This window comes from Pleurodeles waltl, chromosome 3_1 (genome assembly GCF_031143425.1).
Source record: "Pleurodeles waltl isolate 20211129_DDA chromosome 3_1, aPleWal1.hap1.20221129, whole genome shotgun sequence".
NCBI classification, from domain to species: domain Eukaryota; kingdom Metazoa; phylum Chordata; class Amphibia; order Caudata; family Salamandridae; genus Pleurodeles; species Pleurodeles waltl.
Genome location: NC_090440.1, coordinates 1,630,787,256 through 1,630,811,078, shown reverse-complemented (window position 1 = coordinate 1,630,811,078; position 23,823 = coordinate 1,630,787,256). Strand labels below are relative to the sequence as shown.

Below are 23,823 nucleotides of genomic sequence, written 5' to 3'. Positions count from 1 at the left end.
CCACCGCCCTGCTCGACAACCTCGACAACCTCGGTCTCAAGCAACTGGTGAACACCCCCACCCACATCGCCGGACACACGCTCGACCCCATCTTCTCCGCCAGCAACCACGTATCCTTCAGCCACTCCTCCGCTATACACTGGACCGACCACAGATGTGTCCACTTCACCTTCCAACGCGAGACTCGCCACCTCCGCACACAACCCATCCCACGCCGACATTGGAACCAAATCCCCGCGGAACAGCTTCTCTCCACTCTCAGCGACAACCAACCCACCTTCTCCACCGACCCCAACGACGCAGCCCTCAGCCTCACGCATTGGATCACCAACTGCGCAGGCAACCTCGCTCCCCTCAGACGCCTCACAAGACAGACCAACACCAAAAAACCTCTCTGGTTCACAGACACCCTCAAGGAATCTAAAAAAAACTGCTGCACCCTCGAGAAAGCCTGGCGCAAGGACCACACCGCAGACAACATGGCTGCCCTCAAGAACGCTACCCGCAAACACCACCAACTGATCCGCGCCACCAAAAGAAATTCCTTCACAGACAGACTGGACAAGAACACTCACAACAGCAAAGAACTCTTCAACATTGTCAAAGAGCTCTCCAACCCTAACGCCAACGCCATCACGCCCTCACAAGACCTCTGCAACTCCCTCGCCACCTTCTTCTATCGTAAGATCACCGACCTACACGACAGCTTCGGACACCAGACCCAGCCAACCACCACAGAACCTACAACCCCAGCCATCACCCTCAACGCCTGGACTCACATCAACACGGAAGAGACCAAAGCCACCATGAACTCCATCCACTCCGGTGCCCCCTCGGACCCCTGCCAACACTTCATCTTCAACAAAGCCGACGACATCATCGCCCCGCATCTCCAGACCATCATCAACAGCTCATTTGCTTCTGCCACCTTCCCCGAGAGCTGGAAACACGCAGAAGTCAATGCCCTACTGAAGAAACCTACGGCGGACCCCAGCGACCTGAAGAACTTCCGCCCCATCTCGCTCCTCCGCTTCCCTGCCAAAGTCATAGAGAAGACCGTCAACAAGCAACTTACCAACTTCCTTGAAGACAACAACCTACTCGATCCCTCTCAGTCCGGATTCCGAGCCAATCACAGCACAGAAACCGCCCTCATCTCAGTCACAGACTACATCAGAACTCTGATGGACAACGGAGAAACAGTCGCCCTCATCCTCCTCGACCTCTCGGCTGCCTTCGACACCGTCTGCCACCGAACCCTAATATCCTGCCTCCGCTCCACCGGGATCCAAGGACAGGCCCCGGACTGGATCACCTCCTTCCTCTCCAACCGCTCCCAAAGAGTCTACCTCCCACCTTTCCGCTCAGACCCTACCGAGATCATCTGCGTCGTCTCACAGGGCTCCTCCTTCAGCCCGACTCTCTTCAATATCTACATGAGCCCCCTCGCCGACATCGTACGCAAACACAACATCAACATCACCTCCTACGCCGATGACAACCAGCTGATACTTTCCCTCACCAAAGACCCCACCAGCACCAAGACCAACCTGCAAGATGGAATGAAAGACGTCGCAGACTGGATGAAACTCAACCGCCTGAATCTGAACTCCGACAAAACGGAAGTCCTCATCCTCGGAAACACACCGACCGCCTGGGACGACTCCTGGTGTCCCACGGCCCTTGGCACCGCACCAACCCCCTCAGACCATGTACGCAACCTCGGTTTCATCCTGGACCCACTTCTCACCATGACCAAACAAGTCAACGCCGTATCATCCTACTGCTTCCTCACCCTCTGCATGCTCCGAAAGATCTTCCGTTGGCTCCCCGCCGACACCAGAAAGACCGTGACCCACGCCCTCGTCACGAGCCGCCTGGACTACGGCAACACCCTATACGCAGGAACCACCGCTAAACTCCAGAAACGTCTGCAACGAATTCAAAACGCCTCCGCCCGCCTCATCCTTGACATACCCCGCAACAGCCACATCTCCGCCCACCTGAGACACCTGCACTGGCTTCCCGTCAACAAAAGGATCACCTTCCGACTCCTCACCCACGCACACAAAGCCCTCCACAACAGGGGACCCGAATACCTCAACCGCCGCCTCAGTTTCTGCACACCCACCCGTCAACTTCGCTCCGCCAACCTCACTCTCGCCGCCGTCCCTCGCATACGCCGCACCACGGCAGGTGGGAAATCCTTCTCCTACCTGGCGGCCAAGACATGGAATTCCCTCCCCACCAACCTCAGGACCACCCAGGACCACCACACATTCCGGAGGCAACTCAAGAACTGGCTCTTCGAGCAGCAGTAACCCCTTCCCCCTAGCGCCTTGAGACCCGCACGGGTGAGTAGCGCGCTTTATAAATGTTTATGATTATGATTTATGATTATGACTTGGAGAACTTTGTTATACAATCAAACTTTGATTATTTTAATTGTTCAGTTATTCTGGACTCGACTCTTCCTTTGTTGAATTTATGATGTTATTCTCATAGGTTGAGGCGACAACAACCTGAGAATTCTGAATTCTCTCTACAGTGAAGTCGAGGACGTCAGGAAGCAGCAGGGGATACTTATACTCAGAGTCAAAACCAGCGTTGATTGGACTATGGTTGTCATGGGAACGTTTGTCCCATCGGCAATGTAGTTTTTTCCGTTTTCTTAATGAACTTTGAACTTGCTGTCATAATAAAGAGTGAAGAAAGATGAGCATAATCCGCGCATCCCTGTCCTTAATAGAATTGAAACTTTCCTTCTCAATAGCTAGTAAATTTCTCTTTCACCAGAATGTCAGTTGTAGCGCAAATGACATTGTGCGCCCTTTGATTCCACTTTCACTCACTCGCACTGATACACACACAAACACAAATTCACACGTAGACACACACTCTCTCACATAAACTCTCACCCACAAGCATGCACACAACATACATTTAAATACATTTTTACTTACTTCAGCTGCCATGGAAAGGCATACTGCTGCAAAATGTACCACGTTTTTATTACACTAATAATATGTTGTTATTCACTATCAGTATAGTAAAAAGTGGCAGAAAACAAAGACAGTGGAGTCACAACTGATATCCATAAGGGTAAGCAGCCTCTGTATTCCTGGCACTGATTTTGTCCCTTTCGAGGCCGGGAGTCGCAAGGGGCAAGCCAGGGGGTCGATCCCTGGCGACCCCAAAATGACGTCTATGGTCACACTAATGACGCTCATTGTACTGCCGAATGACAACGTTTAAAATGGCCTAATTCTCAACAGGGAGTTCTGGAAAGAAGTCCTCAAATGACCTCCACGGCGTATTCTGGATAACAGCCCTGCTCCAAGTCCTTAACAAAGTCTTCCACAGTTTGAAACCCTCTCATGCTCGCAAAGCTGCTCGCAAAGCCCAAACCACTAAAAACTGGACAGTACCAGACGATCTTCAGGGGTTGGTTCGGACAGAGGCACGTGTTTGCCTGACAGTCAATTGCGCTTGGGAATTCTGTGCTGCCCATTACGATCGGCAGATGTGCTTCAATGTGATAAAAGCTGGGTCACCTTAACCTTAGCAGCACCTCCCCTCTCAGATCACGCCCAGAGCTCGTTCAGGCGTGGGACTGGTTGTTAGGCGACCCGGAAGTGCTAACATCATGGCGTAAAGACATTAGTTTAAGGAAGAACGGGAGACTTGACAGCCTCTTCATGGACCGGTAGTCTATGTACATGTGTTGGTGGCGCACCGTTTTCTCACTTTCTAGATGTTTACTATGTGGATGTGCGTACTTAAAGGTAAGTTGCTGAATTTCCTTGATGAATCGTGCTTATTCATTTTTACTCAGGTCATGCATGTTTCGGCAGCAGCGTAAGAGCTGTCTTCTTTTAAGCCGATGCTGCTGTTTAGTTTCCCTTCATTTTAAATTAAAACATCTTGTGATCTAAGCTCTGTCGTTCAGTTTCTGGTATACTGTCATTGGTAGTTCTGCTTTGAGCATATAGATTTATTTCTCCCAGGCTGCTTAATTTTTAGGTCGTACTGATGTAATCTTGGGGCTATTCAGAAAACTGTCCTAGGAATGCATTCTGCCGGCTACTTACCATTGGCTTTATGGACTGTAATTGACGTTTTCAGGCTTTCTATTTGCTGGCTTTATTTGCTTGAGGCTATCCACTGTGTCGACCTTGAGTTTGTCTCTCCCTTGCCCAAACTTTGTTTACTGTAGTCTTCCACAAACTCTCTTTCCGTAAACAGGCCTTTAAATCTTATTCTTATCTTGTCCTATTTGCAGTGCACCCCAAAACAGGTCAAATGTCAGACTCTCTCTTCCTGGGAGATTGGCGTTTATTTTTCTTTCTCTGACTTTAGAGTGGGAGAATGTATATTATAATCTTAGTGAGTACCCGTATAAGACAGAGGAACGTTCTTCCTTTTTTTTTCTACCACACCAAAAATAATTTTGCTGATGTTTCATAGAACAAATGGAGCACATTTTTTTAAAAAATTCTGAAGTGGGGTGAAAACAAATATCTGAATACGATTAAAACACATCAATTCACTAGGTCATGACATTTATAGAAATTATCTTTTATGTTCAGTAAAACGGTATTTCGGTACAAATGTAATGGTCATTTCACCTGAAATGTGTTTCTGTAGTGGCAGTGCAGTATCACACCATGCGTACTCCACACTATGACACTCCGCTTTGTCCTTCCAGTTTATACTACGTCGCTCCATTCTACGACATTTTACTCCACTCTATGACATGCCACTCCGCTTTACACCCCTTCCATCTAATACATTCTACGACATGCCACTCAACTCCACTCCAATCTATGCCACTCACTGCACGACACAACACAACACTTCTCTCTACCCCCTTCCCCTCCACACTACTTATCCCATTCCACTGCGCCATGCTATAATTTGCTCCACTCCAATCTACCCCATGTCACTGAAGTCTCCCACTCTACCCAGTCAACTTCACTCAACTCTACCCCACTCCATTCCACTTTACCTAATCTACCTCACTCCACTTGTCTCTATTCTACTACATGCCACTCAAATCAAACCCCACTTCAGTCCAACCTAACCCACTCAACCCCAATCCACCCACTCCAATCTACCCCACCATAATCCATGCAGTTCATCCCACTCCACCCTACCCCTCTCCACTCCAATCTACACCATTTCACTCCAATGTACCCCACTACACTCTTATTTTCCACTCCAATCTGCCCAACTCTACTCCAGTCTACCTCACTCTACTGCACTCCCATCTTCCCCAAACTCCACTCCAGTCTACCCCAATAGATCTCACTACACTCTATTCCAGTCTAGCCCACCCTCACCCAATCTACTCCTATACACTCCACAGCTATCCAATCTACCCAACTCCACACCAGTCTACCCTATTCCACTCCAGTCCAATCTAACCCACTACACTCTACCTACCCCACTTCACTCTACCTCACTCTATCCCAATCTACCCAACTCCACTGTACCCCACTCTGCTCCTGTGTACCCTAATCTACCCAGATCCACTGCACTCCACTCCTTCCCAAACTCTGCTCCAGTCTACCCCAATATGTCTCACTCCACTCTACTCCGATCTACCCAACTCCAATCTACTCCACTCCAGTCTATCCCACTCCAGTGTACGCCAATATGCCCCACTCCCCTTCACTTTGCTATATTCTACTCCAGGCCAGTCTACCTCTGAAGGAAAGCACCCTTTTGGGGATGGTTAACTGCTGCTTTTTGCCCGTTTTCTGATGTGATATTGACTAGAAGTGCACTGGTCCCTGCTAACTACGACCCCAGTGCCAGAGCTCTTTGTCCACAATTGGCAAACACACTTTAGCTCCCACTGTAGGACCCTAGTAAATGGTACCCCTGGTGCCTGTGGTACTAAGGAAGATCTCAGAGGGCTGCTACACCAATTGTGCCACCCCCAGGGACCCCTCACAAAACCCACACAGTGCTGCCATCACAGATTTGTGTGTTGGTGTAGGTAAATTTGAAAACACGACCTGTCACACACCCCGTGTGGTGCATCAGGGCAAGGTGCATCAGGACACATGTGATGGCAGATATCCATGAGCAGATATGTTCCTGCTATGTCTCTGTTGATTCTGAGACATAGTAAGTGAACAGGGAAGCCATTTTAGGCGCATGAACTGAACACTTGCCATTAGGAGTTCCCCAGCTACATGATGGCGTCTCTGAACCCTAGGATGTTTGGTATCGAAACTTTTCAAAATAATAACCCACACTGATTCCAGTGATGGATATGTTAATAAATGCACCCAGAGGGCACCTTGGAGGTGCCCCTGAAAAACCTACCAGCTACTAGTGTGTCAACTGACTGGTCCTGACTAGTTCAGCCATCACAGATGTGTTTCTGCTCCCCAAGGTGAGAGCCAGGGCTCTCGAGGGCCTGAGTCAAAATCCTTCCCTGGGTGGAGGTGTTATCAACTGACCCGGGTAGGATAGACATTCCAGGGCAGAGAGCTTCAAAGGCCTAGTTGCCTTTGTAATTAGACCCAGGTCTCTATAGATGTCAGACATAAACCCCCCCCCCCCCCTGTTCTGACCCCAATTTTGGCGGCAACACAGGCAGGAAAATTAGGCCGATTGGTCAGGGTGCCCACTTCATGCCAGTCCCACCCCTAAGGTGGACGAGCTGAAATGGACACCACTTTTCAAATCTCTTCATCTTGTTTGGAAGATTTGGGCCCCTAAGGTTAGGGTTATACCCACTGCTTAACAGAAGTGGTCATAGTAAAGATGTAGTCACCCTAAAGGGCTACCACCTGGCACTCCCCGTAACGGCCCTAAATTGAGTATTTAGGTAGGTCCCTGAGCTCTAGAACTCAGATCCTGATGACCTACAAAGACAAGGACACAGAAGAGACACACATGTAGAAGAGCAAAAGAAAAAGTAGCAGACTATGCCGGACTAGCTGCTGACCTCAAAGGACTCTGCCCAAAAAGCAAGCTTGTCGTGCCTTCTATAAAGATTCAAGTCTTCCGTGAGCAACAGACCTTCTCTGCAACAAAGCCTCAAGAAAGGACTCTGCAGTCTCTAGAACTGCAAAGATCCAACATTCGAAGTGACCACTGCACCCCACGTCCACTACCTGAGGTGAAGCCAACCAACAGTGTCAACAAGGTTCCTCAGCTGTCCAGAGACCGAGTCCAGTGTGGTCTCACCAATCACCCATCTTGGATTCACCCAAGTGGCCTGCAGTCTCTGCACGTAAGCCCCTTTCCTGCAGCCTTGTAGGGGGAGGAAACCCAACACCACTAACAGCCACTGCACCTGTCACCCACGACCCTATCTGAGGTGGGTCACTGGTGCCAGCGACATCCCCCGGCTCCTCCGAGCTTGAGTCCAAATAGAGTCTATCCCTGCCGGCCTCTCTGACGATGCCTGCAGCCTCAACACACAGGACCCCCTGACCGTGAGTGCTCCGGGACGAGAAAACCCGACACGCAAGGATACCCCTGCATCAGTCGCCCCTGGGCCCTGGAGAAAAGGACCAAAGGTGCACCTACTTCCCTGAGCACCCCAAGTCTACTACCTACCTGCCTGCTTGTTGCCCCTGACTGGCTTCCTCACCAGAGCCTACAGCGTGTTTGTCATGAGGACCAACTCCCATTGAGAACCACTGGGCACCAGACGCTTGCCTTCACCCGGCCACCTTAGTGCCATCTGGTGTGACCTGTTGATGTGGCCCTGATCAGTGTCCAGTACTTAGCTTTGCTGTCTGAGATTCGGCCTGCAGGTCGTTGTTAACCGTGTGTTTGCTGAACATTTTTTTCCTCCATAGGTTAATATTGAAGAACTCTAAGAATTGCACTGTTGATTTTGCAAAGTGTTCATGCTTGAAAACTTACCTGATTACAAAATACTTGGGTTTGAAACATATATAAAAAGAAGTATTATTGTTATTGTTCTAAATAGGTCTCAGCTTAATTGTTTGAGTGTGTCTCATTTATTGCCTCTGAGTGCGGCAAATGCTTAGCACTACCCTCTGATAAGCCTAACTGCTCGCCCACACTACCACAGAATTGAGCATTAGTCCTATCTACTTTTGCCTCTGCAAACCAATTGAGGATCCACTGGACTCTGCACAGTGTACTTCTTTTTAGTGCACCCTATAGAGAGCCAGCTTTCTATAACACCACCCCAGTGGTTCCCAACCTGTGGTCTGACACCCCCTCCCCCTCCCCCCCTCCCACAGGGTTCTGTGACGCATTCCCAGGGGGTCCACAGGTCTGCGCTGGCAGGAAGGCACTTATCCAGCTGGGGCCCCTGACAGAAATATGTGCATGTTTTTATATGTGTTTCTTTTTTTGTGCAGCAGTTTTAAAAGCACTGCAAAGTTCCTTGTACATCCAACATATTTTGGGCAAATATAAAATCAAGATAACTCTGGTGATTAATGTACCTACTGGAGAGAGCTGGTAATTTTGTCTAGTTGCAGTTTTGACTCATCTAAGGTAGTGCAGATGGTTAATAAGCCTGCTGCAATGAATGTGTATCATGCAAAGAATAGTATTTTATGTGCATAGCACAGTGGGTTGCTGCTTTTGACACAGAGATTCTTTTGTTACTGTGCAGTTCACAATTTACAATCGTAATCTAGCACAGTGAGCTATGAACTGCCTTCATGGAGCTGCATGCAAACTGCATGTCACACATTAGAAAGTTATGTTTTTTTCCCCCAGTTTTTTTATTTCCTTATGTTGCTAAAAAAGGTTTGCTTGCATATAAATACATTCTGATTATTAAATTCAACGCTTACCTCTGTATTATGTTCTAAATCCTGAGTTTGTGCTTCTCTAGACCAAGCACTCTTAGAAAATGTCTACCAGTGTGGATGACATGTGAATCTTACACCTTGTAGTCCCCTGTAAAGTGCTTCGACCCCCTTCACTGGTATGAGAGGTGCTATAAAACACATCAATTACATGTGATAGTCCATGGAGAAATGAGAGACCCTTATGGTTTTACTTCCTTTCCCCACCACATATTTATGTGAAAACACTTTCTCAGATCTTGTGTACCTAAAAAATGAAAAAAGAAATCAGTTGGGAAGTGTAAAATCTGACCCAAGGATTCAGCTGTCCTAAATAAAACCACCAATTATTGAAAAGTAAGTCGTCGAGATGCAGCGCCAACCTTCCCATTAAAAAATTTAGTTTTTGCATATTATTTTCCCAGTCTAAAATAATTAAGGGCCTGATTACAACTTTGGAAGAGGTGTTAATCTGTCCCAAATGTGACGGATATACCACCAGCCGTATTACGAGTTCCATAGGATATAATGGACCCGTAATACGGCTGGTGGTATATCCGTCACATTTGGGACGGATTAACACCTTCCTCCAAAGTTGTAATCGGGCCCTAAATCTTTTAGTAATGCGAGTATTTGTTTGGTGTGTATTTTTTGTGAATTACTGTTTTAATGTTTGAAATTTAAATCGTACAAATTGCTTGGGAGTCCCCGGCCTTCAGTAATGTTTCAGTGGGAGTCCTCAGGTGGTCTGTCCCATTTCAGCCCATCCAATCTTAACCCAAATCTAGCCCACTCCAACCCAAATCTACCTCACTCTATCCCAATCTACCGCAAAACACTCCACTATGGTGTAACCTCCCCCACTCCACTACAGTCTACATCACTCCAATGTGCCCCACTCCAAATCAATCTACCACACTTCACCTCAATCTACTCCACTCAAATGTACCGCACTCCAATCTAGCCCAATCCACCCCACTCCAATGTATCCCAGTCCAGTTTACCACACAGCATTTCAATTTACTCCACTCCAAACCTCACTGCAATCTGTCGAACTCCTCTCAACTCTGTTCTACCCCACTCCACCACAATCTACCCCACTCGTGCATCCCATCCAATCCACCTCACTCCAATCTACACCCACTTCACTCCAGTCTACCACTTCACACTAGTCTACCCCACCATAATACATCCAGTGCATCCCACTCCCCTCCTACCTCACTCCACCCTACCCATCTCCACTCTAATCTACCACACTCCACTCTACTCCTTTCTGCTCCAGTCTACCGCACCCAGTCTACCCCAATCTACTGCTCTCCACTCTTCCACTAACTATGCTCCAATATACTTTACTCTGATCTACCCAACTCCAGTCTATCCCACTGCACTCCCTCGTACCCCAATCTACTCCACTTCATTACAGTCTACCCCACTCTAACCCAGTCCACCCCACTCCAACCCAGTCTTCCCCAATAGACTCCACTATCATCCAGTCTACCCCACTCCACTCCGCCTCACTCCCGTCTACTCCACTCCTTCTACCCCACTGCTAAATCTAACCCAGTCAACCCCACCCCACCCCAGTCAACTCAACTCAACTCAAATGTACCCCACTCTGCTCCCATCTACACAAGTCTACCCCAATCCATCCCACTCCAGTGTACCGCAGTCTAACTACCTCGGCTACAATCTATGTGAATCCACTCCAATCTACCGCAGTCTAGTTTACTCCATTCCAATTTACCCCACTTCAAACTCCACTGCAATCTATCCAACTCATTTCCACTCTATTCTCTACTCCACTCCATTCTACCCTACTCCTCTCCAGTCTACTATGCTCAATCCAGTCTAACCATCTCCACTCTACCACACTCCACTCAAATCCACCCCACTGCACTTCGGTCCACTCTAACCCCCTGCAATCTACCATACTCTAATCTACCCCAATACACTCCATTCCAGTCTATCCCACTCCACTCTTACCCAGTCTATCTCCCTCCATTCCAATCTATTCAGCTCCACCCCAATCTACCCACTCAATCCACCCAGTCTACCACACCCCATCCTAATCTACCTCACTCCCACTTCACTCTATCTACCACATGGCACTCAAATCTACTCCACTCCAGCCCGGTGTAACCCAATCCACCCCACTCCAGTCTACCATACCCTACCCCACCTCGAACTACCCAACACCAGTCTACCCCACTCTGCCCTGATCTACCCCACTCCAATCAACCCCCTTTCTCTGCTCTGATCAACCCCCCCCGTTCTGCTCTGATCAACACCCCCCCCCCTCCCCCCTGCTCTGATCAACCCCCCTGTCTTGCTTTACTGCTGACTGAGCTAAAATACACACACTGAAAAGAGTCAAAAAGAATCTCTGGAATGTGCTTCTTAGTCTAAAGAAGACATTTATTAAATCACTTCGCAAGACTCGTGAAGGAAGGTCAGTACAACCAAATGGGCACCTTTAAAATGTGCAACAATAAAGTGTGAACATGTACAAAGAATCTTCAATCTATAAACAACAACTATATACATGCAAAGATACAAATTCCTATAGTGACTTATATATTCATTCACAATACAAAGCAAATAATTAGTAAACATTAATCACCATGGGGCAGAGTTGCTCCTTCATCCTTCTCATGCCAGCAAGTCGTTGACCCCGGTTCAACTGCAACGAGAAAGAGAGATCTACCCTCACGGGAAATATATCAGACATTCGACATCTCAATCCTGATTGAGGTCTCTGAATCTCCCACTATCGACCTGGGTCTCTTATATACCTTAAGCAATCCAGGAAGGAGATTTCTAGAAAACCCCCTGTGCTCCACGAAAAGTGTTTAAAAAAAAAAAAAAAAAAGCTGGCTACTTTAGGTCAGTTTTGAAAGAAACACGTTGGAACTGGCCAGTTTCCCAAGATGTCTCTCCCAAAACGAAACCGTTCCCTGCTGTATCATAAACATCATTCTAGTACATTCTTATCTTGCTGACTGACTGACTCTGTCACGTCATGTCCTAGCCCTTTGGTGAGAAAGAACACCCAGACACCAGAATAGAAAACATGTTGCATAACATGTTTTGTACGGAAAAATACTCACACCTTTAACGTAGCAGTGAAGCTAAGGCTAAGCTGAATACAAAATGGAGTCTGTAACTTGTGACGGTGGACAGCTAAGCCAAGTGCAAAGTGGTGCGACATGGAGTCACTGGTCAAAACACTACACTCTGCCCTTTGACCAATGGCCTGTATACCCTGTAGGTTTAAAATCACCTTTTATTTGGTCTAAACATTGCAAACAAATTAGGAATACGTTGTACACAGCAACATAATGCTATAATAACAGCTAATACCACAAAAATTCCACCCAAAACTTTGTGTAATTGTCCAAAGTCAGGTAACCACTAAAACAAGCAGTCCCACCATTCCTGATCCATATCCTGTTTTACCCCTTTCGCTAATGTATGTAGTGTATCAATGTGGGCCAGGATAGATTTAGAGTGGTCTGAAAGGTTAAAACAACGCATGCCTTCAAATTCAGTACAACCATGATTGTGTTTTAGCAACAGGTAGTCTATGGCAGCCCTGTTTTGTAATGCAGCTTTTCCAGTACCACGCACATCTAATACAAATTCAGATAAAGCAATAGAAGTATGGTTAATGTTTTTAAACATTAGACATGCTAACTTATTGTTCATTCTGGTATTATATACAGCTAAACCAGGCACGCCTTCAATAGAAAGACTTAAGCTTAGATACTCTGATTGGGATAATAATTAAATATCTGAATCACAGGCTTCACGTAATTGCATAGTGTCTCTAGGATAACAAGTATGTATAGAGTTAGATGAAAACTTCATGAGTCCCAGGCGTGTAAAAGTACACAGTCCGCCTGTTATGTTAGCTGGAATGTAGATAAAAGTGAGGTTCCCACACAAGAACAACCGGCCAACTGGCAAATTAATTAATGTTTAATGTGACTAGCAGCAGTCACTAGATGATGGCAAGCCACGGTATGTTTTGAGAAGTTGGTTTTCTTTGCTAAACGCAATTGAATGCATTTTTCAACGTCATGGGAATTGCAGGACATGTAGTAACACACGTCGCCGGTAGTAATGTATGTCATTATCTGAGTGAGATTGTCCCACTTCTCCTCAGTTGTTTCCTGATAGTCCCTGCAATACTCATAGGGACTGACGTGGCTTTCCACATCATGTTCTTGCACATCTTTATCCTGGATAGTGGCATTGAACATTTCTAACAAAATGCTTGTTGGTGTTGGTATGGTGATTAAACAGGTTGATAAAGTCTCCACAGTGCTTCTCATGGCACCCATGCAGAAGTTGGATCTGTTGAGCACTGTTTGTGCCAAATGAATCCAAATATTGTTGTTAGATGTAGTAAAGGTGTTGCGTGATGTGGTCAATCAATCATGTTGAAATTCGGGGTGTTAGGTCTTCCCCACATGCCCAAAAGGAGACCACACAGCACACTCAACGGCAAAGGCAAGCTGTAGTATGATCTGTAAAAGAAACAAGTATGATCATTCACGCAAATAACATTTATCAGCTGGGATATGTTTCCATTTTTCTTTTCCTGGTTTCATGATCAGCAGAACATTATTGGGACCCTTTGTTATAATTTCTGCAGGTTCTGGAGGGCCATTTGTGGATTCCACCAACACTTTAGCATTAGGGCTTTTGTCAGTTGAACCAAAACCTCCCTCCCCACGTAAAGTTAGAAGGGCTGGGGCACTCCCCTTTCTCACCAATCCCCCATACACTGGAATTATGACAAGTTGGCAATTCTGTCTCCGATCTGTATGAATAAATCAGCTTCTCCCATATTCAATAAAATGACTTTTATTTCTCCTTTGTAATCTGCATTAATCCCTCCCCCTAAAATCTGAATACCTTTGAGGGCCAACCCAGATCTGGGAGCAATCAATCTGAAATGCTCCGAGGGAATCTGTACTCCAACACCTGTCTCACACAGTGCAATTTTCAGTCTGTAAGCTTGTAAAGCATATACGTCAAGACCTGCAGATTCGGGTGTGGCTCTGTAAGGAGCTTAAGCTCCAGGTTTTATTTTCCAGTACGTGATGGTATTGGTGGCCACATGTGGTTGTATTTGCAAGGCTGGAGTTAACATTTGCATCAGGGGTGTTTCAGCATTTGTTAATGGCCTGTTATTCAGAATCTGGAGGGCTTCATTTAAATGCTCTCTCCAGTTTTTCAAAGTTCCATCAGATATTTTTCGCAATTGGGCTTTCAGTAAGCCATTCCTCTCTCAATTTGTCCTGAGGCTTGTGGATAATAACGGATGTGATAATTCCACTTGATATTGTGCTGAGAACAGTAGTCCTGCACCAATTTGTCTTTGAAGTGTTGTGCTGAGTGGCACGTTTGCAAGGGACAGCAATCGGGTACCCAGAGTAAGTGCCCACTACGATGCAGGCGTAGTGACACCCGCGTCTAATTGGTAGTGGTCCAATGTAATCAATTTGCCATATCTGTCCTGGTAACTTTCCTCTCCTCAATTGACCCTTGACGGTTTCGAAACAGATCTCTGTTGTGTGTGTGTGTGCTGACAAATAGGATATTGCAAAATCACAGTTTTTACCAATTATAGGGGAATGTGCATCCCCCTAATCTCTGCCCACCTGTAAGTGGCTTTTTCTCCCAGGTGTCTAAATTTTTAATGTGCCCATTTAGCCACCCCCACCAAGTCAGAATCCTGTGTTGCCACTTCTGTTTCTGAAATTTTAGCTTTGTCATCTGCAAGGGAATTGAACCAGCATTCTAATGAGTCAATGGGACAATGAGCATCCACGTGATATACAGTAACTGTGCTAGCATTTCCTATATTTCTTGTCACAACTCTTTGCCCACACCTCCTTTGAGTGGATGGACTAGTTATGAGCATGCCATGTGGGAAGCCAAGTGTCTAACCTATTGGCAGTCAACCAAGAATCAATGTAAATATGACAAGTTCCAGGCAGCTCTTGCTTTAGAGCCTGATATACAGTGTACAACTCTGCATATTGGCTACTTTTCCCTTCTCCTGTAGTGGTCAACAACGTTTTGGTGACTGGATTATATGACACTGCTTTCCAATGTCTTTTGGTACCCATGTATTTGGATGAACCATCAGTAAACCATACATGCTTCCTATCCTCAGGGGACAAGGACTTGAATGGTGTACCCCATCTCACTGGTGACTCTTTTACCTGTGGTACCTCCTGCACCCTCTCCTCACCATGTACAGGGGCTTGTGACACCTGTTCATATCGGTCCTACTCGAGCCCTGTCTTGTATGTACCATTTCCAGCGTATGATACTAGCCTCTTGTGCATGTCCTATACGGTGAGATTTAGGTGAACTCATCACCCACTGCATGATTGGTATTTCAGGTCTCAGAATTACATTATGACCTAGTGTTATTTGCTTAGTATCCACGAGAGCCCAGTAATGGCCCAAAAGCTGTTTTTCAAAAGGAGTATAGCGCTCCCCAGAGTCAGGTAGTTTTCTAGTCCAGAACTCCAGGGGCACCCTCATCCTTCCTTGTTTTTGCCACATACTCTAATTTGCATATTGCCCCTGAACAGTTACATTTAACTCAGTGTCTCCCTCCTGCACTGGCCACAAGTCTTAAACCTGTTGAACTGCTTCCTTTGCAAAATCAAAAGCACACTGCTGCTCTTTACCCCATTCAAACTCATGTTTCTTTCTTGTCACTTTGTACAGAGGGGCCAAAATCTGACTCAAATGAGGGACGTGTTATCTCCAAAAAACAAACAATCCAATAAATCGGTGTCTCCTGCTTAGTGCGGTGTGTGGCAAACTCAAGAATCTTTTGCTTCACTTGCAGTAACACCTCTTTGTGTCCCTGATTCCACTGAATGCCTAGAAATTTCACATTTTGAGATGGTCCTTGCGTTTTATCTGTGTTAATCATCCACCCCTTACTCTGCAAAAGTTCCACCACTCTCTCCAACTGAATCTGCACCTGTTCTTTTGTCTCTCCCTGAATCATCACATCAACAATGTAATGGGTCAGTTGCACACCTGGAATGACAGATACTTCATTTAGGTGCTCTGCTACCAGCCAGTGACAGATAGTGGGACTATGTGACTAACCCATGGGCAAAGATAACATACAAAACTGCCTTCTATCGTGTGAAAATGAGAATTGTTCCGAATATTCTGGCACCAAGGGTATAGAGGAGAACGCATTAGCAATATCAGTGTTGGCATACCATGTTCCTGTATGTTTCTGTATTTGTTCAATCAAAGTGATGGTATCTGGGACCGCGGCTCTCAAAGGGGGTGTATGTTTATTCAGCTCGCGGTACTCAGTTGTCATTCTGTACCACCCGTCAGGTCGTTTAACCGGCCAGAGGGGATTGTTCCATTCAGTAGTAGTTGGAGCTATCTCACCAGCCTCAATCATGTCTTTCATGGTTTCACTTATTTCATCATGCCCTCATGGAATGTGGTACTGTTTCAAATGAATTACTTTTGTTGCCAGGGGCACCTTCACTGGAGGAATTTTTAAATGACCCACTCTCATGGCCACCCCTGAAATATATCTTTTTGTTCCAAATTGATAACAATCATCATCTAGATACAAAGTAATTCCTTTCAAAATGTCAATTTCCAGTATGTATTCTAAAAGAGGCACAATCAGCACAGTATATTCTCTTTTTAGTGTTCTCCCTATTTTAATTTGTACTGTAGGTTGCACAGTGGGGGTCTGCCTTCCCCTCAACCCTGTGATGGTATAAGGCGGTCTGTTAAACTTCTTAGGGTTTCCATAAATCAAAGAGGCCTCCGTCCCGGTTTCAACTAAGGCTCAAACTTTATGCACATTTTTGTGTTTCTAAATCAACATGAGGTCTGTTATCTCGACGAGCCCAACTTTGTACTGGAGCTTGGCCAGTTTTTTTGTCTGATTTAAACTTGTCAACTTTTGCCCAAGTGAGGTCTGGATATATGCTTTCATATTTGTGACCAGGCTCGATTCTGTCCCTGTTCTCAAAAGTTTACCAGTCACTGTTTCCTCCCTCTCTCGTGATGAAACATTTCTCTCCTCTTTTTTTTAATTTTTTTAAACGTTTTATTAAATTGTCGATGCAGATCATTGATACAATAATTCTGTTCGTTCAATAGTAGGATTTGATTGATCCGCAATAACATATTACATTCAAAAACAACTTAGGTCTAATGACATCTCTCAGTATATATATCTACTGAGGTGGACAGCTGAGTCTTGCGATATAATACTTGCATTATGTAACAATTCAACACTTCAACAACTTGACAACATTCTTCCCTCATGTTACATATTATGTTTGTGATGGTAGGGGCTCCTGGATTGGTATCTGTTGTGGTGTATGTTGCGACTGTATTGTGATTCATGACTCTTGTTATTTACTCCTGTACTTTTCCCTGTAGTATCTAACAGCTTATGGGTATGGGTGTACTCTCCCCTGGCATGTCACGAATTTGCCTGCCTCCCCGCACTTATTACTCTGCATCTCCTCCGCTGGTTGTGGAATCGGTGTGAGTCTGCTCTTGCTTGTGTATTAATAGCGCTTGTGCTTCTATCTCCTGTGTGATGTTAAAAGTGGTCAGGGTCTATCTTATTCCTGGTTCTATGATATTGTCCGGTTCATGGTGGTCGCTCATCGTTTTTAGCCTCTAGTTTACTTACTAATGTTTCCCAAGTTTTGCATCCTGTGTGTAGTTGGCCCTTCTCTGATAATTTTCATAATACCTGGTATTCTGTGCGGGTCCAGCGCAGAGTCAGGGCACGACTTGCTTTCAAATCTGGTGCTCTATGCGCTTTCCAATTCATAGCTATCAGTCTTTTATACATTACGTATGCTAAATCTGCAAACTTATGTAAATGTCTATGCTTCTAACATTTCTCTCCCTTTTCCTTCCCCTGATAACTGTGACTGGCTCTGCGTTTCACGCTGTTATCTTGCTTGTTCACCTTTCTGCTGCCTTTTTTACGATCCAGACCCCTTTTATGGTACATCTCCCACAAGCTTTTGGTATCTATCCCATCAGTCTGCTCTTTCTTGACCCCATCTTTTAGTAACTCCATAAACATGTCTCTCCTGGACACCTGTTGTTATCTGTGCGACCCTCAGAACTTGAAGCTCTCTTGGGTTTATCCCATTGTCCTAAATCTCCTAAGTCTCTGACAGCCTCTAGCATGTCTTTCAAACCCCGTCCTGGGGGCGTGGCCAAGGAACATGGCCGACGGGACGCCCTTCTAGTGCGCTCCCATCCCCGGCGAAATCCTGCAGCGATCTTGAGGCTCCCCAGGGCTGGGGGAGGCGAGTTTCTGGATCGGGAGGGTGTCTGGTGGTTGTGGGCGTGTCCGGAGCCCATTCTCAGGCACCGATGGCACTGTTACAACGGCGGCGCTCGTGCGGTCCTGCCAGGCCGCACTAGATCGGTGTGGGCTGCGAGGCCCTAATCCTTTTGGGATTGCGCAGAGTGGTCCTGGGGGGGCGGAAGGATGTTGATGCCCCGTCCCCCTCTGAGCGCGCAAGAGGTTGCCATCCGCGGCCCGTAATGGAGGGGTCTGTTGATCCGCGGCTGGAAGCGGCCTATATGCTGTGACGGCGACGTGAGGAACGAGGCCGGGATGAGGGGCCTGCCTTCTGGCCTTGCATCCAGGCTGGCTTGTGGGCCGGTAGGATCGTTGTGCTGCTGCACCTATTGGACCTGGGTAGCTGCGGGCTCAGGGGGCTGCCCTCCGTGCGGGAAGGTGTGCAGCTGTGTCCCTCCTGAAGCCCTGGAATGACGAGCCTCCATCCTGCGTGTTTGGGCCTGCAAAGCCACGCTGATGGGCAGCGAGCATTGCGGCGAAGGCTCCTGGAGGTCTTCCTGGCAATCCTGGTAGAGGTGTCTTGGCGTCTCTGTGTTTTCACTATCCATGACTTCTGCTGTGCTTTGGTCCCTATTCTGACCCTGTATGTCAGAGTTAGCGGTTTGCTTCGCAACTGCTGGCGAGACTAGCGGCCATTTGATCTTCTTGTTTGGCTGGGCACTGGACTTTCAAGGAGTGGAGTGCTACGAATACTGTTTTGGTGGAGCTTCGCTGTCAATACTCTGCTTGGGGCGGACAGTTGCATTTGGGGCCTGTGTGGAGCAGCATGGGGCGTCACAAATGGACAGATACTTCACAGGGTAACACTGTGGAACAGAATACCACCCCTGTGGCTCTCCCGCAGCGAACGGCTAGATCGGAGGTGAGTGGAGATGTAGCGGACACGCCATTGAGTGCTGGCGAGCCATCGCAAGCGGAGCTACTTGCAGCCATTCAGGGGTCCCTGGTGGCACTGGAGGGCAAAATAGAGACAGTTGCGGTGGAGGTCAATTTGACAAGAGCAGACCTGCGGAAGATATCTGACAAGGTGAAGGTGCGGAGGGTTCTATTGCGGTGCTTCAGTCGGAGGTGGGGGTACTGCGGACGCAAATGGCACAGGCCACATCTACGGTGGGATGGCTGGAGGCGCGGCTGGAGGACGTGGAAGGGAGGTCCCGGTTGAACAATATCAGGTTGCTGGGCTTTCCAGATCTGCTACGGAATCCTTTGTGGAGAACTGGATCAAGGACGTGTTGCAGCCGGCTGGGCTATCTAGAGTCTTTGTGGTGGAGCTTGCCCATCGGGCCCTTGTTGCGCCTCCGCGGCCTGGTGCCCCGTCTAGGGCCATCATTGTACACTTGCTTAATTACAAGGACCGGGACTGTATTCTGCACGAGAGTCGGATAAGGCACAGTAGGAGAGCTGCAGGATCTCAATTTATCCTGATTACACTAATAAGGTGCAGAACTCTTGTAAAGGATTTATGGAGGTCAAGAGGTCAAGGTGAAGCTCTGAGCCATGAACATCAGATACATGCTCCTGCATCCGGCACGTTTGAAGGTCTTGTCGGTGGCAAAGCACACTTTTTTGAGCGCCCTGAGGAGATGTGGCGTTGGCTGGAGATGTGGGACAAGGTGGCCCCCGGTAGACGGAAGGGGTCTGGAGGCATCGCCCGACGGGTCTCTGGCTCAGAAGGCCCGGATTGGAGATCACATGGTTCTGGGTGCCTTGCGGAGTCTTGCCACAGGGTTGAGATGCAGCGGGATGGGACAATGGCGGTGGTGTTTGCTGATTCGGATGGGTGCACAGCTTCAGAGCAGAACTTGGAGGCGGGCGGGGATGCCGAGATGACCTGACTGTTAATCTAGTTGTGTGCTGTTAGTCGTTGGTCCTGAGGAGGTGTTGCAGGACTGGGTGGGGGCTGGCCTCTGGGTCTATTGGTGCTTGGTTCTCAGGTTCAGGGGGGTTCTGAGAGTTTCGTGTTTGATGCCGGGGGGGAGTGGTCACTCCACAGTAGTGGTAGGCCATTTGTTGTGGTAGGGTGGGGTTTAGGTTGCGGTCCTCGCACCATTTACAGACTGGACTTACAGTATGGTCTGTTCTGGTTGTTTTACTGTATTTCTGGGGTTGGACAGGGGTGGTGGGGTATCATATTCATGTTTACAGTTTATTCAACAATGCAGGTATTGGAGCGGGGTGTGCAGGCTGTCCTTTTCTGTTTCATCATGGGGGTAGCGTACAGTGGGTTGTGCCCTTTGGGTGGGGGCATCAATTACTACTGCCATGTGTCGCCTCATTAATATGCTGACTTGGAATATTCGCGGCTTGAAAAGTTATACAAAACACTTTAGAGTGCACTCGTTCCTTCGTAGGCATAAGATTCATAATGCTTGTCTCCAGGAGACTCACATGAGTGACGGGAAAATTAGCTAAGAAGTGGCAAGGACAGATGTTTTCGTCCTCCTTTTCTTCCTGTACATGGGGGGTATTTGTTTGGGTGGCCCCCGGGATTCCCTTTACCCATGTGTACAGCGAGGAGGATGTGGAGAGTCACTATGTTCTGGTGGAGGGCATGTTGGATTTTCTACTCATTGTGATCCTTAATGTATATGCTCCCAACACAGATGATTCCTCCTTCTACCCCAGAGTACCTGAGATCATGGGGGACAGCCTGGATAAGCCCTTGATCTGGGCGGGGGACTATAATTGTGTGATAAATGGGGAGTTGGATCGACACCCGCCGAAGATAGGAACCAAACCATTAATGGTACAATCTCTTAGAGATGTGATGGTGCACTTGGGTCTTTGGGATGGTTGGAGGTAACGGCACCATAACGGTAAGGAATATACCTGTCATTCTAGAACACATGATACTTACTCTCAACTGGACAGGTTGCTGTTGGGTGGCCTCGACAGCTCGCAGGTCCTGGAGGTTACTCATCTGGGTTGGTTTCTGTCAGATCACGCGCCAGTTCGGTTTTAGTTGCAGTGGGGAGAGACAGCCCCACCCACGGCTCGAGGTTGGCATATGGCCTCGGACTTGACTGATCAGGGATGTCTGGAACGAGTAGGTGCTGCCATAAAACTGTATCTGGACATAAATTGTAACACAACCGCGTCTTGTGGCTTGGAATGGGAGGCTATGAAGCCAGTCATTCAGGGAGAGTGCACAAGCATGGTGGGTGGGGTGCGCAGACAGCTGGAGCAGGATCTTACGGCCTAGGTTGCACAAGGAGGTGAACACATGTTGGGACACACTAAGCAGAACAACTCTGAGAGGGTATAGGCAGCGGTTGCATCGAGAAGGTGACAAAACAGGTAAACTCCTAGCGTGGATCCTGAAATGGGAGGTGGAGGCTCTGCCAATACTGGGTGTAGGGGATACCGAGGGAGTACTTCTCACGGGGCGTGGGGACATTCTACGGGAATTGATGTCCCACTTTCAAAGGGTACCTAGAGCTAGCACTGTGTCATCCGAAGGGGGTGCGGAGCAGTTTCTGCAGCAGTTGTGGTTGCCGAGGCTGGACCCAGAGAGTAGGGATGTGCTTGAACTCCCGATCACTGTAGAGGAGGTGGGAGAGGCAGTGATGGCATTGGCTAAATCCAAATCCCCTGGTAGTGACGGTTTTCCTGTGGAGCTGTATCAGGCTTTTTTTCTCCACATTTAGGGGGTGTGGTAGGTTACCCGACACCATGCGACAAGGTATAGTGTGTTTATTGCTCAAGCCCCGGGGGGGGGGGGGAATGTTGCGGATCCCTCTTCGTATCGGCCCCTAACCATGTTGAACTGGGATGTTAAGATACTCTGTAAGATCTTGGCCACTCGACTCAGAGGAGTGATTCGGGGTCTGGTGCATGAAGACCAATGTGGGTTTATGCCAGGTTGTAGTACGTCCTTTAATCTGCGTCGATTAGCGCATGTTCTGCATAAGACTAAGGGAATGGAGTCGGAATTGCCACTGGTGTCTCTCGACTTGGAGAAAGCGTTTGACACAGTGGAGTGTGAATATTTATTGGAGGTGTTGCAGGTCATGGATTTTGGCTCCGGCTTTTGCACCTGGGTTTGACTATTGTACACTGCCCCGATAGCGCATGTGCGTGTATGGGGAGAGACATCGGCTGTCTGGGAGACTGGTAGGGGTACACGACAGGGGTGCCTACTCTCTGCTCTCCTGTTTGCCCTGGCTGTGGAGCCTTTGGTGATTTGGCTTCGTGAAGAGATGGTGCAGTGGGGGATCCCGGTGGGTTGGGCCGTACACGTAATTTCCATGTATGTGGATGATGCATTGGTCTATGTGTGGGATCTTCGCGTGTAGGTGCCGGAGCTGTTGCAGAAGATGACTGTATTTGGGGCTGTTTCTGGTCTCAAGATCAATATGAAAAAATCACTTCTGTTTCCTTTTGGTTCTCTTGTTGGAGTTCCTCCAGTCGGGCTCCCTGGGGTGGGGTTGCGCTGGGAGGTAGAGTGTTTTCGGTACCCGGGTATCTGGGTCGCTAACTCTGTGGATGTGTTTAATAATCACAATACTGAGCGAGTAGTGGCGGGCCTGGAGCGCTCGGTTACTTTTTGGGATAAGTTGCCCCTCTCTGTTATGGGTCGGGCTGCAGTAGCAAAGATGGTGTTTTTGCCCCGGTGCCTTTATCTGGTACAGAACTCCTTCTACCCGCTGCCTGCTCGGCTTTTTTGACGCTTGAGTAGCCTGTTGATTTCCCTAGTATGGGTGGGCAGGTGAAGTAGGGTGGCGCTGTCTGTGCTGCAGAGTTACCTGGGGGGGGAGGGGGGGCTCTGGTCTGGGGATCCCCAACATCGGATATTATTATTATGCAGTGCAGCTACAATGTGCAGCGAAATGGTGGTCAGAGGTTGATATTTGGGAAAAGAGATTGTATGCTGGTATGTGCGATGGGTGGTCTTTGGCGCACATTCTCATGTCTGGGGGCAGATCAGAGCTCGCTGCGCCTCATCTGGTGAGAACTACTGCTGGGATTTGGGAACAGGTGGTGAAGCAGGTCCTCTGGCGGGCTCCCTTTGATCGGGAATTAAGGATATGGGATCTGTCTCCGTTTTGGGATATGGCAAGGGCAATGTTGATGGAGGCCTGACGATTGGGTGGTTGTGAGGTGGTCGGTGATCGGTACCCTAATGGTGAATTTCTTTCATTTTCTGAGGCTCAGGATTTGTTTGAGTTGGGCTCTGGCTAGTTTCTGCAATATGCGAAACTTGAGAGGGTGACAGCGAAATCTGGGATGGTTTCCCCTTGGCCCCCATGGCCTCTTCGATTTTGAATGGTCTTGGGGCGAGGATACGCACTTGATTGCTTGGTTCTACAGGGCACTACAGGAGGATCAACCAGCTGTGATTAGTGCGGGACGTAAGGCGTGGGAAGCTGATTTGGGGCTGCCTATTGAGGATGCTGATTGGGATGCAGCCTTATCGTTGGTCCAAATGGTTTCATGTAATCATAGGATTAAATTGCTGAATTTCAACTTTGTGCACAGGACATATATCACACCCAGGAAACTAAATAAAATAGACCCATGTCGAGGGGCCTGTTGTCCTAGATGTGGTGAGCTTGGTGGTTCATTCCTGCAAATGGCATGGTCCTGTAGAGCTGTACATGTATTCTGGCA

At 47.8% G+C, this 23,823-nt stretch overlaps 1 protein-coding gene across 1 annotated transcript in view; it reads left to right on the top strand.

Annotated features, from left to right (window-relative positions):
* Positions 1-3,659: 3,659 nt before the first annotated feature.
* The window catches only part of FASTKD1 (FAST kinase domains 1), a 441,158-nt gene continuing 420,994 nt past the window's right edge, over positions 3,660-23,823 (top strand). The window contains exon 1 of the mRNA XM_069225290.1: positions 3,660-3,785. The gene's annotated coding sequence lies outside the window, so the exon portion shown is untranslated. The remainder of the gene's footprint in view (positions 3,786-23,823) is intronic.